Source organism: Mustela erminea, chromosome 8 (assembly GCF_009829155.1).
Source record: "Mustela erminea isolate mMusErm1 chromosome 8, mMusErm1.Pri, whole genome shotgun sequence".
Classification (NCBI taxonomy): domain Eukaryota; kingdom Metazoa; phylum Chordata; class Mammalia; order Carnivora; family Mustelidae; genus Mustela; species Mustela erminea.
The window spans coordinates 7,549,481-7,563,716 of NC_045621.1; positions in this window are offsets into that span (position 1 = coordinate 7,549,481).

A 14,236-nucleotide genomic window follows, 5' to 3' on the forward strand; every position below is an offset into this window, starting at 1 on the left:
AGAATAAAGAATTAGTGATATAGAAGAGCAAATGACAGAGAATAAAGAAGCTGAGCAAAAGAGGGACAAACAGCTACTGGACCACGAGGGGAGAATTCGAGAGATAAGTGACACCATAAGACAAAACAACATTAGAATAATTGGGAGTCCAGAAGAAGAAGAAAGAGAGAGGGGAGCAGAAGGTATACTGGAGAGAATTATTGGAGAGAATTTCCCCAATATGGCAAAGGGAACAAGCATTAAAATCCAGGAGGTACAGAGAAGCCCCCTCAAAATCAGTAAGAATAGGTCCACCTAATAGTAAAATTTACAAGTCTTAGTGAGAAAGAGAAAATCCTGAAAGCAGCCCAGGAAAGAAGTCTGTAACACACAATGGTAAAAATATTAGATTGGCAGCAGACTTATCCACAGAGACCTGCCAGGCCAGAAAGAGCTGGCATGATATATTCAGAGCACTAAACAAGAAAAACATGCAGCCAAGAATACTATATCCAGCTAGGCTATCATTGAAAATAGAAGGAGAGATTAAAAGCGTCCAGGACAAACAAAAACTGAAAGAATTTGCAAACACCAAACCAACTCTACAGGAAATATTGAAGGGGTCCTCTAAGCAAAGAGAGAGCCTACAAGTGGTAGATCAGAAAGGAACAGAGACAATATACAGTAATAGTCACCTTACATGCAATACAATGGCACTAAATTCATATCTCTCAATAGTTACCTTGAATGATAATGGGCTAAATGCCCCAATCAAAAGACACAGGGTATCAGAATGGATAAAAAAACAAAACCCATCTATATGTTGCCTACAAGAAACTCATTTTAAACCTGAAGACACCTCCAGTTTTAAAGTGAGGGGGTGGAAAAGAATTTACCATGCTAATGGACATCAGAAGAAAGCAGGAGTGGCAACCCTTATATCAGATTAATTAGATTTTAAGCCAAAGACTATAATAAGAGATGAGGAAGGAAACTATATCATACTCAAAGGGTCTGTCCAACAAGAAGATCTAACAATTTTAAATATCTATGCCCCCAAAGTGGGAGCAGCCAACTATATAAACCAATTAATAACAAAATCAAAGAAACACATCAACAATAATACAATAATAGTAGGGGACTATAACACTCCTCTCACCGAAATGGACAGATCATCCAGGCAAAAGATCAACAAGGAAATAAAGGCCTTAAATGACACACTGGACCAGATGGACATCACAGATATATTCAGAACATTTCATCCCAAAGCAACAGAATATACATTCTTCTCTAGTGCACATGGAACATTCTCCAGAATAGATCACATCCTTGGTCCTAAATCAGGTCTCAACCGGTATCAAAAGATTGGGATCATTCCCTGCATATTTTCAGACCACAATGCTCTGAAGCTAGAACTCAACCACAAGAGGAAATTTGGAAAGAACCCAAGTACATGGAGACTAAACAGTATCCTTCTAAAGAATGAATGGGTCAACCAGGAAATTAAAGAAGAATTTTAAAAATTCATGGAAACAAATGATAATGAAAACACAACGGTTCAAAATCTGTGGGACACAACAAAGGCAGTACTGAAAGGAAAATAGATAGTGGTACAAGCCTTTCTCAAGAAACAAGAAAGGTCTCAAGTACACAACCTAACCCTACACCTAAAGGAGCTGGAGAAAGAACAAGAAAGAAACCCTAAACCCAGCAGGAGAAGAGGAATCATAAAGATCAGAGCAGAAATCAGTGAAATAGAAACGAAAAAAACAATAGAACAAATCAACAAACCTAGGAGCTGATTCTTTGAAAGAATTAATAAGATTGATAAACCCCTGGCCAGACTTATCAAAAAGAAAAGAGAAAGGACCCAAATAAATAAAATCATGAATGAAAGAGGAGAGATCACAACTAACACCAAAGAAATACAAACATGTATAAGAACATACTATGAGCAACTCTACGCCAACAAATTTGACAATCTGGAAGAAATGGATGCATTCCTAGAGACATATAAACTACCACAACTGAACCAGGAAGAAATAGAAAGCCTGAACAGAACCATAACCAGTAAGGAGATTGAAACAGTCATCAAAAATCTCCAAACAAACAAAAGCCCAGGGCCAGATGGCTTCCTGGGGAAATTCTACCAAACATTTTTTTTTTTTAAGATTTTATTTATTTATTTGACAGACAGAGATCACAGTAGGCAGAGAGAGAGAAGGAAGCAGGCTCCCCGCTGAGCAGAGAGCCCGATGTGGGGCTCAATCCCAGGACCCTGAGATCATGACCGAAGCTGAAGGCAGAGGCTTTAACTCACTGAGCCACCCAGGTTCCCCCTACCAAACATTTAAAGAAGAACTAATTCCTATTCTCCTGAAACTGTTCCAAAAAATAGAAATGGAAGGAAAACCTCCAAACTCATTTTATGAGGCCAGCATCACCTTGATCCCAAAACCAGACAAGGATCCCATCAAAAAAGAGAGCTATAGACCAATATCCTTGATGAACACAGAAGCAAAAATTCTCACCAAAATACTAGCCAATAGGATTCAACAATACATTAAAAGGATTATTCACCATGACCAAGTGGGATTTATTCCAGGGCTGCAAGGTGGTTCAACATCCGCAAATCAATCAATGTGATACAATACATCAATAAAAGAAAGAGCAAGAACCATATAATACTCTCAATAGATGCTGAAAAAGCATTTGACAAAGTACAGCATCCCTTCCTGATCAAAACTCTTCAAAGTGTAGGGATAGAGGACACATACCTCAATATTATCAAAGCCATTATGAAAAACCCACCACAAATATCATTCTCAATGGAGAAAAACTGAAAGCTTTTCTGCTAAGGTCAGGAACATGGCAGGGATGTCCATTATCACCACTGCTATTCAACATAGTACTAGAAGTCCTAGCCTCAGCAATCAGACAACAAAAGGAAATTAAAGGCATCCAAATTGGCAAAGAAGAAGTCAAACTATCACTCTTTGCAGATGATATGATACTATATGTGGAAAACCCAAAGGACTCCACTCCAAAACGGCTAGAACTTGTACAGGAATTCAGTAAAGTGTCAGGATATAAAATCAATGCACAGAAATCAGTTGCATTTCTCTACACCAACAACAAGACAGAAGAAAGAGAAATTAAGGAGTCAATCACATGTACAATTGCACCCAAAACCATAGGATACCTAGGAATAAACCTAACCAAAGAGGCAAAGAATCTATACTCAAAAAATTATAAAGTACTCATGAAAGAAATTGAGGATGACACAAAGAAATGGAAAAATGTTCCATGCTCATGGATTAGAAGAATAAATATTGTGAAAATGTCTATGCTACCTAAAGCAATCTACACATTTAATGCAATTCCTATCAAAGTACCATCCATCTTTTCAAAGAAATGGAACAAATAATCCTCAAATTTATATGAAACCAAAAAAGACCTTGAATAGCCAAAGGAATATTGAAAAAGAAAGCCAAAGTTGGTGGCATCACAATTCCGGACTTCAAGCTCTATTACAAAGCTGTCATAATCAAGACAGCATGGTACTGGCACAAAAACAGACACATAGATCAATGGAACAGAATAGAGAGCCCAGAAATAGACCCTCAACTCTATGGTTAAATAATCTTTGACAAAGCAGGAAAGAATGTCCAATGGAAAAAAGACAGCCTCTTCAACAAATGGTGTTGGTAAAATTGGACAGCCACATGCAGAAAAATGAAACTGGACCACTTCCTTTCAACATACACAAAAATTGACTCCAAATAGATGAAGGACCTCCATCCAAATCCTTGAGAAGAACACAGACAGAGGCTTCTTCGACCTCAGCCACAGCAACTTCTTTCTACAAACATCACCAAAGGCAAGGGAAGCAAGGGCAAAAATGAACTACTGGGACTTCATCAAGATCAAATCTTTTTCTCAGCAAAGGAAACAGTCAACAAAACCAAAAGACAACTGACAGAATGGGAGAAGATATTAGCAAATGACACATCAGATAAAGGGCTAGTATCCAAAATTTATAAAGAACTTATCAAACTCAACACCCAAAGAACAAATAATCCAATCAAGAAATGGGCAGAGGACATGAGCACACATTTCTGCAAAGAAGACATCAGATGGCCAACAGACACATGAAAAAGCGTTCCACATCACTCGGCATCAGGGAAATAACAATCAAAACCACAGTGAGATACCACCTCAGACCAGTCAGAATGGCTAAAATTAGTAAGTCAGGAAAAAATAGATGTTGGTGAGGATGCATAGAAAGGGGAACCCTCCTACACTTTTGGTGGGAAGGGAAGCTGGTGCAGCCACTCTGGAAAACAGTATAGAGGTTCCTCAAAAAGTTGTAAATAGAGCTACCCTATGACCCAGCAATCGCACTACTGGGCATATACCCTAAAGATACAAACATGGTGCTCCGAATGGGCACGTGCACCTGAATATTCATAGCAGCAATGTCCACAATAGCCAAACCACAGAAAGAACCTAGATGTCCATCAACAGATGAATGGATGAAGAAGATGTGGTATATATATACAATGGAATACTATGCAGCCATCAAAAGAAATGTGATCTTGCCATTTGCGATGACATGGATGGAACTAGAGGGTATTCTGCTTAGCAAAATAAGTCAATGGGAGAAAGACAACTCTCATATAATCTCCCTGATATAAGGACGTGGAGATGCAACGTGGGGGGTTTGAGGGGTAGGAAAGGAATAAGTGAAACAAGATGGGATCGGGAAGGAGACAAACCATAAAAGACTCAATCTCACAAAACAGGCTAAGGGTTGCTGGGGGGAGGGGGGGTCGTGAGAGGGGGTGAGGTTATGGACATTGGTGAGGGTATGTGCTATGGTGAGTACTGTGAAATGTATAAACCTGGCGATTCACAGACCTGTACCCCTGGGGATAAAAATACATTATATGTTTATTAAAAAATTTAAAAATTAATTTTAAAAAAGACGTTTCTTTTTGGAAAAGCCCAAAACAAGTGCAATATCTAATGAATTGGTTTTCCCCTTCTTGGACATCCATCTGGACATCACTAAATTTTACATAAGGATCCAAATGCAATAAAGAGTTATTAGCACAAAAATGTTGATTTATTTAGTGAGTAAAATACCTAAAATTATTTTATTGGCTAGCACTTTTAGACAAACAAGTTTAAAACTTATTTGTTCAGTTGGTATAGCACATAAGTACATTATGCTATTCGGTAAAACTGTAATTGTAAGGATAGTTTCAAATGTAGCATTTAAAGACCTCAAGCCAAAGGAAAAACCTGTGCTCAAAGCAATGAAAATCAGGGGCATCTGGCTGGCTCCGTTACTCAAGTGTCCAATCTTGATTTTGGTTCAGGTCATGATCTCAGGGTCCTGGGATGGAGCCCCACATCAGCCCCTGCTCAGCAGGGAATCTGCTTGTCTCCCTCCCCTTCTGACCCTCTGTCTCTCTCTCTCTCAAATATATAAATCTTAAAAAAAGAAAAGCAATGAAAACAATTAATTTCAACCTGTCCTGGCCGATTTGATGTCAACAGACAGCTAGGAAGAGAGAAGAATAATTTACCATAGACACTCCTGGTAAAAAAAAAAAAAAAAAAAAAAAAAAAATACCACAACCCAGGGTCCCTGGGTAGCTCAGTGGGTTAAGCCTCTGCCTTCGGCTCAGGTCATGATCCCAGGGTCCTGGGGATCAAGCCCCGCATTGGGCTCTCTGCTCAGCGGGGAGCCTGCTTCCCTCTCTCTCTCTCTGCCTGCCTTTCTGCCTACTTGTGTGCTCGCTCTCTCTCCTGCTCTCTCTCTGTCAAATAAATAAATAAAATCTTAAAAAAAAAAAAATACCAGAGCCCAAATTGGCATATAACTGCTTCCCTGAGGGCAAAGCCCACACGGTCAGTTGATACTGCCATAGTATCAGAACCCGAAGTCATATTGACAGAACCTGAAATTTCAGTAAGTTATGTCAGCATAATTATTAGCTATCTTTGGTTAGAACTTTATAACCTAGAGTATGCTAAGGGTATTAACCCAAGTATAACTTGAATATGAAAGTATATAAAAGTACACATAACCCAAGCAGTGCAAAAATGTTTTCCTTAATCAATGTGTTGAGTGAAAAACTGTTATAAGTTATTTCCGGTGATGTGGTGCTGTCAGCAATACTTCACATTATATGGAATATAGAAAATCTGTTCTCCTTTTACGAGCTATTCATGTCCTAATCGTAAGGATTTAAAAAAACACTAAGAACATACCTTAATTTTTTTTAACTATTATAAACAATTTTGCTTTTTTTACAAAACTAGTGGCTGAATATTATCAACCTGGAAGGCATATTTTTTTACTGATAAGGTTATTAATTGTGGGATAATCATAAGTTAATTTCCATGGGTGAATCTTATCATAATTGCAGCTAGCAACATTTTTAGTAGAATACTCTAATATAAACCTCCCTTGTATTCCAGGAGGATGACAAACTCAAGTTAATTAAATTTCCTGACACAATTACAGCTTTGCTGAATCTAACAAATAGTTGCCTATATAAAGAGTTTGTCCTAGAATTAGGATGGTCAAAAAAATAAGAGAAGTTTCATGATGAAAAACAGTTAATATTATTATTAAGTAATAGTCCTAGTAGGTATTGATCTGAATATTATGTTATCTGTTTTAGATAAAATAATAACATAAAATATAAGTGAATTAAACTCTGCCGGTTAGTGAGGAGTCTTTGAAATACTGAATACATTCTCTTGGAGGGAAAAATAAAACAAATTTAAAAACTGATAATGATGTAAAAGTAAAATATAGACTTGTGGAGTCACTATGTTGTACACCTGAAACTAATGTAACATTTTGTGTCAACTATACTTAAATAAAATAAAATATACTTACATACAAAGATAATAAATGGGAGTGATAATGATAAAAATAAAAGATTGGTGATCAATAACACTGCCCAACACAGAACTTAACAGAAGCAGAAAGAATTCTTTTCTTTTTTTTTTTTTAAGATGTATTTATTTATTTTATAGGTGCCTGGGTGGCTCAATCCATTAGGTGTCTACCTTCAGCTCAGGTCACAATCCCAGGGTCCTGATACCCAGTCCCACATTGGGCTCCCTGCTATCAGGGAGTCTGCTTCTCCCTCTCCCTCTGACCCTCCCCCCGACTCAAGTTCTCTTGCACATTTTCTCTCCCAAATTTAAAAAGAAAAAAAAATCTTTAAAGATTTGTTTACTTTAGAGAGAAAGAGAGCACATGCAAGTGGGGGAAGGAGCAGAAGGAGAGAAAAAATCTCAAGCAGACTCCCTACTGAGTGGGAAGCTGGATTTGGGGCTGCACCTCATGATCCTGAGATCACAACCTAGGCGGAAATCAAGAGTCAGATGCTAACTGACTGAGCCACCCAATCACCCCAGTAGAAAGAATTCTAATACACCACGCCAAGCCAATGGGACTTCCAAGAGAGAAACTGTCGAGAACATTTTCTAAGATCAAACAAAGAAATCATATAACTATTCCTACCTAGCCATTGAGTCAAGAGAGACAGCAGAAATCAGAACTACTAAGACTCAAAAGTTAAGGATGGAGGTAGGAAAGGAAAGAATGGGAAGCAAGCAACATGCACCAAGTTGGGCATGGAACCGGTAGAAGTCACTTGGATGCTGGGTGCTCATTGTTCAGAGTGATTTTCAAGATGTAGTTCTTTTGAGGCACCTGGGTGGCTCAGTTGGTTGGACGGCTACCTTCTGCTCAGGTCATGATCCCAGAGTCCTGGGATCGAGCCCCACATCAGGCTCCCTGCTCAGTGGGGAACCTGCTTCTCCATCTCCCACCCTCCTGCTTGTGTTCCCTCTCTCGTTGTCTCTCTTCAAATAAATAAATAAAATCTTTAAAAACAAAAAAAAAAAAGATGTAGTTCTTCTGCTGTCATATCCCTATACAGAGTGGCCACAGAACGAATTATCCCTGCTGGAACTCCTTTCAGAGAAATGGGACACTAAAAATAAATAAAATTGCATGATTTTTTTTAAATGTTATTGACTAATAAATTATTTGCAGTGTATTACTAGACTATTTAACACATTTTTATTACATTCAGTTATCCAATATATAGTAAATAGTCCAAATACTGTTTTTGAAAATAAAAATAACACATCCATATATATTAAACAAAATTTTAGAAATTCATATTGAGTATCTGAATATTAACAAATAACAAAACTTTCAGGCTTAAATTATTCTCATTTTAATCAGTATTTTATTTTATTTTTTTTTAAAGATTTTATTTATTTATTTGACAGAGAGAGATCACAAGTAGATGGAGAGAGAGGCAGGCAGAGAGAGAGAGAGAGGGAAGCAGGCTCCCTGCTGAGCAGAGAGCCCAATATGGGACTCAATCCCAGGACCCTGAGATCATGACCTGAGCCGAAGGCAGCGGCTTAACCCACTGAGCCACCCAGGCGCCCTTAATCAGTATTTTAAATAACATTTTTCTCTAATACTATGTCCTGCTATTTTTCTGAAACATATATTTTCCTATATAGTCTTATTCTTTTTTCATTTTTTTTAATAAAACTGCCTAGACTTTTCTTCAACACTTTTGAATTATTGATATCCTCAACTGATACTTCTTGGAGACTATAATATTTTAAAATAAAAGCTCTATATAAGCGCTGGAATGCTTGAAAAACTCAGAGTAATTCCTGCTAAATAGGAGATATTATTAATAATTTTACACTAAAATATATCAACATTTCAACCCCAATACTTTCATGGGTAATGCTTTTTTTTGCCTCCATTCAAATTGCTTTTCTTTAACAAATATTTTTGCCAAATAAATCTCACTGAATAAGTCATCTTTTTATATTTTTTAATGCTCTGCTAGAATTGGATGCTACAATATCATAGTTCTGTTTCATTCCGTTCTTGCATAAAATATAAGTTTATCTAATTAAAAATAGAAGCTCTACCAAAAGATTCTCTTCATAAGTCAAGATATTTCAATATGCAATTATAAAATTTCAAATTTAAATCTTATACTCCATCTGAGATCATAAGTTAATTTGTTCAGTTCTGTCACTGGAAAAAGTTCTATGTCTTAAGGTTTTGCAGTAATTGTAATCTCCTAAAAGTTTCAAATGCTAACATTTTGGGAACTATGTTCATTAACCACATTGATTAAAATTTTCAATTTATTTTGACAAAAATGCAGTCAAAATTTAGAACTTGCTTAGATTAAATTTCTATATCATTACAGTTTAACTTAAGTTGATTTACAAAGAAATTCTCCAAAGGTTTAAATATTCTTAAACTCCATTTGATATGGACAAGAAAAAAATATAGGTACCATCATGTTACAGTACACTTTTAAAATTCAAATTTAGCAATGTCACAAGTGTATAGTTCCTTGTTCATATATTAAAATATTTGAAAATTTGTATAGTTACAAATCAGACCAATTTGTAGAATTGCAGCTTCTATTGCACATAATATTGCACCAGAAGCAAACTTAGAGTTAAGTTTTAATTTAATGAGAACATTATTTATACCATGACCTTGTGTTCCACCAAAGTACATATGCATATACTATGAAAACAAGCAATTTTACAAATTTTTAATTTTAACAAACTTAATTTTTTTTACTGAATATATGATAGTATTCACAATAATGTCATTTGTTTCAGTTTTGATGGAAGTTAGTGACTTCTATGAATTAGATGAAAATAGCAAACCATTAGAGGAATAAATAATTTTTTTCAAGTATCTGATGGCAGGATATAAAACTGGTATTATTTAACTGATTAAAAGTTCTGCTAGAGAAGCTGACACATTAAACAGTATTGTTTCATGGGAATACAATAAAACTGAATCGAAAAGGAGCAAAATTAATTTAAAAGACTAGTCATTTGACACAAATAAAATGTCATACTTCCCAGCGTGATATAAAAGGCATATTCTGGAGGTGCCTGGATGGCTCAGTGGATGAAGCATCGGCCTCTTGATTTGGGTTCAGGTCATGATCTCAGGGGTGTGAGATCAAGTCCCATGTCAGGCTTCATGCTTCAAGTGAAGCCTGCTTAAAATTCTCTCTCACCTCTCCCTCAATTCCTGCCCTACTTAAATGAAAGGCACATTCTGGGGTGCCTGGGTGACTCAGTCTTTAAGCATCTGCCTTTGGCTCAGGTCACGATCCCAGGGTCTTGGGATATTCTGCATGTGGGTTCCCCACCCCCACCCTCACACCTTTTTAGTTGGTAAAAGTTCATGAACATTCTATGTGAGTTATCTTTGAGAATCAGAAATTTACTATGTAGTTGTCATTTTAATGCATTTTTTGAGAGCTATTAAAAATGTTAGTTACCAAATTCCAAAATGGATAAACAGATTTCACTTCATAACTTACCATAAATGGCAACACCACTGGAAGGAGGGCAGTCAGATCTCTCCAGATGCCCTCAAGAGCAAGGCACTTCGGCCTCTAGCTTCCATGCATTTTTTTCATAGCCACCTAACCTAAAATCCCCATTTCCCTCTGGCCCTAGCGACTGGTGATGACTTCATGAATTTCACAGTCCACGGCATGGACCACAGCACAGTTGGCTGGAACCTCCAGAGGCTGCCTCCTTGCTGAAACCAGAAGAATGAGCTGTCCCCACTTCATGTTCTGGTGTCATCTGTCTTATCAACAAGGATCCTGCCTGTTATCCTCGATATTACTTCTAAGTTTATAACCTACAAGAGGTTTCCGAAAATGAGAAAGTATACTCTGGCTTGAACAATTACCATCTATCAAGTTAAAACAAACAATAATGTTTATGCTTTAAAACAAAGACATCTGTCACAAAGCCACCAACGCTAATGTATAATGTTAATCTTGTAAAACTGCAGTTCTCACCAATGACACCAATGACAAAATCCTTAACTCCTAATTTTATAAAAGCCTATGGTAAGTTTTTAACTCACATGACTCATATAGATAAAGATTCCATCAAGGTAACTGACTACATCACAGAAAAACTTCGGAAACACTACACAAAGTGAAACACACACCAAGTGAAAGAAGTCAAATGTAAAAGGACATAGATGGTATTATTACGTTGATATGAAATTCCCAGAAAGGGTGAATTTATAAAAACAGGAAGCAGATCAGTGATTACTTGAGACAGGTGTTGGGGCAAGGGGACATGGACACGGCCATGAAGGTTCTTACGGGGGAGATAAAATTCTAAAATTCATTTATGGGGGCGCCGGAGTGCCTTGGCCAGGTAAGCATCTGCCTTTGTCTCAGGTCATGATCCCAGATCCCAGGATTGAGCCGCACGTAGGGAATCCCCACTCAGCAGGGAGTCTGCTTCTCCCTCTGCCCCTCCCTGCTTGTGTTCTCTCTCTCACTCTCTCACTCTCAAATCAATAAAATTTTAAAAATAAGTAAAAAATAGAAGTCCATTATGGTGATAGTTGGACCACGCAGTAAAATTACTCAATATCACTGAATTACACACTTCTTGAAGTGGGTAAATTCTATGACATGGAAAACAGACATCGGTCAAGTTGAGGCCTGGGATATCTATATTTAAATGACAAGCAGGCAGGTGAGATCTCAGCTGATAACATGCAATAATGTATTTTCCAATGTGCTCCATGATATATTGCAGAAATGCAGACAATCTCCTTAGAACTGAGTAAAGCATCTGGCCATGACCTGATCACTATTATAACTACACAAGAGATGCAATATGTGATTTCTACTCCATTAAAGTAATAGTAACAATGGAAGCACTGAGTAACACATAGAAGACTGAATTTACTCTGCAGCTCACCCAGAAACATTCAAGGCTGTGCAGTAAGAGAGAAGGAGACTCGACAATGAATGTTACACAAGACTGACTTGAGAACAAAAGCATCCCCAGGTGTTTTCAAAGTGCCCGTGACCTTTCCAGGCTCAGTCTCTGCGACAGATTGAATGCAGGCCTGGCATTCAACAGCATCTTTGCTTGAAACACACAGGTTCCAAAATATTATGACTCCTTAAAAAGCTATGAGAGTATGCTGGACTGATCTCAAATTTAAGAATAATTCAAGAAAGTCAGAAGATATTTCTGCCTAGAAAGTGGATCCACAGTAAGACATTTTCGTTTTTCTAAGTGTATATAATAGAAGATTTCTTGACATTTTCACACACATACACACACACAAGAAACAAAACAAAACAAAAAACAATCCAGTCCCTCTCAAAAACACACTGGCCCACCCACGATGTGCTGAGTGCTCCAGTCCACAGTTCTCTCTCTCGCTCTCTCAAGTCCATAAACCTGGGCACATCAAATCCCATCAACTGTATCCCAGATTTACCCAAATACTTCTTCTTGCGCCCAAATAATTACTGTAATCATGTTATTTAATTAAATGTTATGAGTGATGTCAATGAAACTAGCGGAACGAGAACATTTAAGACCCTCTTCTCTGTCAAGGCAATAAGAACACTGAAAAAATTTGTCAAAATCAACTTTTTCAGAACTCTGAAAATTAACTGTTAACAGGAATCCAAGCTTTTGGGGGTTTTTTTCCTGATAAGGACAAGTTTTGTGGCACGTTTTTAAGATGCCATATTCTCCTCTCCCCATGGCCAGCTCTGCAATAGACTTAAAAACGAACAATACGAGGAGAGGGGCAAGATGGCAGAGAAGTAGGAGACCCTGTTTCAACTGGTCCCCTAAAGTGAGCCAATTATCTACCAGAACACTCTGAACACCCATGAAACCCCCCCTGAGATGTAGGATTATACACTTACGGATCTCTATGGGACAGAAGACACCAGTGGAGAGGTAAAGCTACTGGGAACAATTGGACTGATATCGGAGGATAAACACAAGGGGGAGGGAGCCACCAGAAGCAACCCATTGGAAGGTAATACCCCAATACAAAAGTGCCCTGTGATTGGGGACCAGTATTGACTTGGAGTCTAGCTAATAGCACTCAAAAATATCTTAAAGGGCAACTGGCAGAATTGGGCGGTCATGGGCACAGCCCTAACCCCGGGGACCCAGGTCAGCCATGGTCAGCGAACACCCCTGCCAGAGAGAGTGCAGTGGCAGAACCTGCAGTTTCTGGTCCCGGATCCCCCACGGGTGTGGTTTGCACCATCGCTAGGGCTCAGCCAGGGCGCACTCGCACCCCCGCATAAGGGAGTCTGGTGGGCGCTAGTATTCTGCGCTCACTACGAGGGCAGGTGTCTGAACCGCGCACCCCACCAGCACCTGAGAGCTCTGTGCAGCCACTAGCCAGTGGTCTCTAGGACCCACCAAGAGTCTGGACACTCCCAGCCCTGGCTTGAAGGAACTACCCCAGACAGCAGTCCCTGCAAAGGCAGCCATCAGAAGCAGGCTTCCTGGACCAGTACCACTCAAGGTTTTAGTGGCACGGGGGTGCAGAGACAAGCAAGCACCTTGTGCGACCCCTGAGACAGCGGCTGGAGACATGCACAGCCTGTGGGAGGTTGAGAGTTTGCAAAGGGGGGGTCTGTGTGTCCTGGACCACGCAGAGGGGAGCAGACTGAGGCTTCTCTCTGAGACAAAGGTCTGGGTACAGTTTGTTTTCCAGTAAACCTCCAAAAAGCCGAAAAAGCCACCAAAGAACAAAACCTCCAGAAAACAAAAGCCTGAAAAACCAGTTTCCACAGAGTCCAGCCCCTTGATAGGGAGCAAGAGGACTCACCCCAAGCAAGACTGACTGAAAAACAATGTGGCAGCCCCTCCCCCAGAAAGCCAGCCAAAAGGAGGAGAGGACAACCACCACAGGGTCCCTATAAAACTGTCAAACCCCAATATCAGGGGAAAACAACATATTAAGCGCCTGGTATTGCCCTAAAACCTGTACATTTCATAGATACATTTAGTTTCAATTCATTCTCACTATTCTTGAGCTTTTTAATTTTTTTAACCTATTTACCATTACAACTAGAGGTTTAATACAACATATTTCATAACAACCTTTTAACTTGAACATTTTTCATACATATACCTATATTTTTCTTTTCCTTTTCTATTTTTTTAATATACATACAGATATAAGCTTCAAGGTAATCCTCTTTCCCTAATCAATACTACCCCTCTCATAAACCATTTTTAATCTCCATTTATCTCTGGAAAGTTGAGTCCTTTAACAAAGATATCAAGACACACTCAGGAAGAATCACAACAACCTTTCTCGCCCACATCGAGGATTTAT